The 5,048-nt window shown below is 53.2% G+C and overlaps 1 non-coding gene across 1 annotated transcript; it reads right to left on the bottom strand.

Annotated features, from left to right (window-relative positions):
• Positions 1-370: 370 nt before the first annotated feature.
• LOC119923773 lies at positions 371-508 on the bottom strand. The gene has a single exon (XR_005448962.1). It is a non-coding gene; the product is annotated as a small nucleolar RNA SNORA7 (small nucleolar RNA).
• Positions 509-5,048: the final 4,540 nt, after the last annotated feature.

Here is a 5,048-nt window from a genome sequence, read left to right as displayed (position 1 = left end):
ACTGCTTTATCTATCGCACAATTATCATTACTACGACTATTAAAATACAACAGTGTTAGTGGATATTTTCTGCCCACAAAGAGTTTACAGACTAGAGGGAGAGACAGACATGAATATAAAAAAACGGCAGCTACCCTGACGCTCGTCTTGTCTTATGCCGCCCAGTCTTCTCTGAGCCACGGCAACGCCACGGACACATCTCTCCCAGAACGCCCCACCTCCATCGGCAGTCGTTCTGGTAGCGTATCTGGACAGTCTTCTTGGTAAAAATACGGAAGCGGTTTACCATCGCCTCCTTCTGAGTGGGAAACTTGAGTGTCCGTCCTCAACTCTTTCCTGTGATGCTGCTGCCAAGTGCAGGTGAGTTTTGCCTTGTAGCAGATTGCCTTCCGTTCGCTAGCCACTGGTCAAGCTAGGAATGAAACGGACAGGCCTCTGCTTGACTCTCCCTCCAGGGGTCAAGACTGGTAGAGTAATGGAAACTCTCCAGGTGTGACCCTGAGAAGGGATCCTAGAACTTAGCAAGCGCGTAATATCACAATTATTGTGATTATTCTTAGAAAAATGGAGAGGGGAAGGCAGAAACCCAGAGTTTGAGGGTCACTCAGACAGTAACACGTTCTTTCTCCGGCTCCTTTGCGGGCTTCTCCTCCGTCTCCCACCCTGTCACTGTGGGGGTCCCTTAAGGTTCAGTTCTGGGTCCCCTTCTAGTCTCCATCTACACACGCTCCCCTGGAGAACTCATTCACTCCCATGATTTCAACTAGCGCTTCTATGCTGACGATACCCAAACCTCTATCTCCGGCCCTAATCTCTCCCCCTCTCTCCAATCTCCCATCTCCTCCCGCCTTCAGGACATCTCTACTTGGATGTCCTCCTGTCACCTAAACCTGGCATGTCCAAACCAGAGCTCCCTATCTTCCCACCCAAATCCCGGCCTTCCTATCACCGGAGACAGCACCACCACCCTTCCTCACTCACAAGCCCGTCACCTTGACATCATCCTCGACTCCTCTCCATCATTCGACCCGCATACCCGATCCCTCGCTAAATCCTGTCGGTCTGTCCTTTGCAATATCGCTAAAACCCACCCTTTCCCCTCTCCATTCGTTAATACCTTCGCTCATCCTATCCTACCTGGATTCCTGCATCAGCCTCCTTGCTGACCTCCCAGCCTCTGGTCTCCCTCCACCTCCAGTTCATACATGTTCTGCTGCATGGATCATTTTTCTACAGAAACATTCAGAACACGTCACCCAGCTCCTCAGAAAACCCCAGGGGTTGCCCATCCACCTCTGTAACAAACTAAAATTTCTCTCCATCTGCTTCAAAGTGCTCCACCACCTCATCTGACCCTAACTCACCTCACTTTTCCCCTTCTACAACCCAGCCCCTACACTTCAGTCCTCCAACACTAACCTTCCTCACTGTTCCTCCATTTCACCCATCTCGCTTCCATCCCCTAGCCCACGTCCCACCTCCGGCCCGGCCCACTCTCCCTCCTCAAATCCGACAGAAGATTCTTCTCCCACGCCTTCAAAGCCTTGTTGAAGGCACATCTCCTCCAAGAGGCCTTCCCAGAGTAAGCCCCATTTTTCCTCATCTCCTACTCACTTCCATGTGGACCCGACTTGCTCCCCTTGCTCTTCCCCCCCATCCAGCCCTACGGCACTTGTGTACATATCATTTTATTTATTTTTATTGCTGTCTCTCTCCCCTCCTCTAAACTATATGCTCATTGTGGGCAGGGATCATGACTGTTTATTGTTGTAGTATACTCTCCCAAGCACTTAGTACAGTGGTCTATGCACAGTAAGTGCTCAATAAATACAATTGAGTGAATGAACTTTAGTTGCTCAAACATGACTGACTGACTCACAGACACCCTCCAGTTTAAGCCACTGCCCACTCTCACCCTGTGCTGCCCCCTCCCTGGTTCTTGGGCTTAGAGGGTCCTGCCTACCACAGACGCCCAGCCCAGCCGATTCACTCATTCAATCATATTTATTAGGCGCTTACTGCGTGCACATCACTGTACTAGCTGCTAGGGTCAGGGAGACAGAAGCTCTCCAACGAATGGGAGCCACACTATTCCACTTCCTTCCTCTAGAGACCCTCAGGCTGGAAAGGCAGAGTGGGCAGGAGAACAAGAGGTATCATCAGTACCTCTGTTTGACCTCTCATTCATTCATTCATATTTATTGAGAGCTTACTGTCTGCAGAGCACTGTACTAAGTGCTTGGGAAGTACAAGTTGGCAACATATAGAGACGGTCCCTACCCAACAACGGGCTCACAGTCTAGAAGGGGGAGACAGACAACAAAAAACATATTAAAATAAAATAGAATAGTAAATATGTACAAGTAAAATAGAGTAATAAATCTGTACAAACATATATACAGGGGCTGGGGGGTTGGGGAGGGGGAGAGGAAGGAGGGGGCTTAGTTTGGGAAGGCTTCCTGCAGGAGGTGAGCTCTCAGTAAGGCTTTGAAGGGAGGAAGAGAGCTAGCTTGGCGGAAGTGCGGAGGGAGGGCATTCCGGGCCAGGGGGAGGATAGGGGCTGGGGGTTTTTTTGTTGTTGTTTTTTTAATAGCATTTATTAAGCGCTTACTGTGTGCAAAGCACTGTTCTAAACCCTGGGGTGGTTACAAGGTGATCAGGTTGTCCCACAGGGGGCTCACATTCTTAATCCCCATTTTACAGATGAGGTAACTGAGGCACAGAGAAGTCAAGTGACTTGCCCAAGATCACACAGCTGGCAATTGGCAGAGCTGGGATTTGAACCCATGACCTCTGACTCCAAAGCCCAGGCTCTTTCCACTGAGCCATGCTGCTTCCCTATGGCTTCCTACGGGTTGAAGGCGGGACAGGTGAGAATGACGCACAGTGAGGAGGTGAGAGGCAGAGGAGTGGAGGGTGCGGGCTGGGCTGGAGAAAGAAAGAAGGGAGGTGAGGTAGGAGGGGGCAAGGTGATGGACAGCCTTGAAGCCAAGAGTGAGGAGTTTTTGCCTGGTGGGTAGACTGACCGGTAGCCACTGGAGATTTCTGAGGAGGAGAGTGACATGCCCAGAGCGTTTCTGCACAAAAACTCAAGACTCCCGGCCCGGGTGAAACCGAAGGAATGAGATATGGGGGTGGGGAAGGAGGAGTGGGAGTTCTAGCCTGCCAAACTACAAGTTAGAAGCTGGTGACCTGCCTCTGCTTTGAGTACAAAGCTGGCCCCCCGTGACTGAGAACCCTTCTGTGGAGCAGGTCAGCTGCCACTGGCTCAAGGAGACCCAGGTGTGATGCAAAACACAGACATTTTATTCCATACAGACACATGTGGCCTGACAGAGGCCAAGCTGCCAAGGGGACAGGGACAGGAGGAGGGAAGGAGGGGGCCAGACTGTGCCATTTCTTTGGGTAGCGTGCCACGGGAAACCACTTTGCACCTTCCCACTTTGCTACTGATGCTCCCCGCCCTTCATTTGGCTCCTCCAGGAGAGATGGATGACACACAGCAGTCACACACACATCCACGCAGATACACACACACCCCCAACTATTTCTGTCCCTGGACCCCGCTCCCCCTGGGGCACCCCCCTCGGGCGGGCAGGCGAGTCTGTACTCTTGAAGCCAGAGCAGGGGCAGATCACTTCAGATGGACGGACCCGGAGGAAGCCGCTCTGTCTACAGAATTAAGGGCCCCAGGCAGCTTCACACCAGGTCTGGAGGTCCATCGTCAGAGCACCTGTCCCGAACCCTTGGCCCCTGTTTCCAGAACCCGTCACCCCGTCCCAAGAGGGGCGGCCCCCTCACCCTGATCTGGTCCCGACACTTGTTCTCACACCACAGTCACAAGCACATCCATAACTTCCAGGAATTGCCAGAGATGTGTGTGGCACCCTTGATGCAGTGTTTGACCCTTGAACCCTACCCAAAGGAAATGGCATTGTCTGAAGGAAGGGGATACAATCGTGGGATGGGGGTGGGATAGAGTGTCCATGGGGGGCAGCTCGGTGCCAACCGACGCCCTCACGGAGGGGCCGGTGCCGTGCTGGTGGCATCCCGAGAGGGGCCGGTCGATCCTCCGTCGTCCAGGGATCCGAAGGTCCGGTTCGGGTCAGCGCCGCGGCTTCCTGGGGAGAGATGTGACCGTTGATTGAATGATGAGGTGTGCCCCAGGCCGCAAGCAGGGAAGAGTGCCGGCCCATCACAGTTTAGGCGGTTGGAGGGGAGAAAGCGTGGATGGGTCTCTGACAGGGAGCCCGGGCCTCACAGCAGGAAGTTGGACATTGGATAGGAGCCAGACCAGGGGTCCCTCCCAGGCCAGGTGGGACTCGGTCACTGCGTGAAGTTATGGATGATAAGAATGCAGTGAATTGTAGCGGGGATAAGGATCCCTTCACTATACCTCAGTACAGTGCTCCAGCCCTAAAGTGCTCAATAAACACCATCGATTCCTCCCACTGGCCCGAAACAGAGCCCCAACAGCCCCAGGCCTAGAACGTGACACTCACCTTCCTGTCTGTCCGCACCCCGACGTCCTCGGAGAGGTAGGGATGGATGAGGGGGCCAGGTCTCCCGTGACGCATCAGGGGCTCAGGCTCCCGCATTGGTCCTAAGGATACACCACTTGTCAGCTGTGTGACTTTGGGCACATCACAACTTCTCTGTGCCTCAGTTACCTCATCTGTAAAAGGGGGATCAAGATTGTCAGGCCCTTGTGGGACAACCTAATTACCTTGTATGTACCCCAGCGCTTAGAACAGTGCTTGGCACATAGGGAGCACTTAACAAATATGAGCATTATTATTATTCTCACCTAGTCAGGCCACAGGGCAATCTTACTCTGCCCCCCTGCTCATGGCCGGGGGTACTGGCTCCTGTGCCTAGCTTCATCTGTGTCCTCACCCCTCCAATGGACTCATCCCTGCACACTCACGAGAGAGAGAGAGAGAGAGAGAGAGAGAGAGAGAGAGAGAGAGAGACACACACACACACACACACACACAGGAAACCCGCTTTGAGACAGAGCGGCCGCCACTTACCCTCGCTGCAGAGGA

This window comes from Tachyglossus aculeatus, chromosome 2 (genome assembly GCF_015852505.1).
Source record: "Tachyglossus aculeatus isolate mTacAcu1 chromosome 2, mTacAcu1.pri, whole genome shotgun sequence".
Classification (NCBI taxonomy): Eukaryota; Metazoa; Chordata; class Mammalia; order Monotremata; family Tachyglossidae; genus Tachyglossus; species Tachyglossus aculeatus.
Note: the sequence above shows the minus strand (reverse complement) of the source record. Positions and strands in the feature narration are given on the sequence as shown.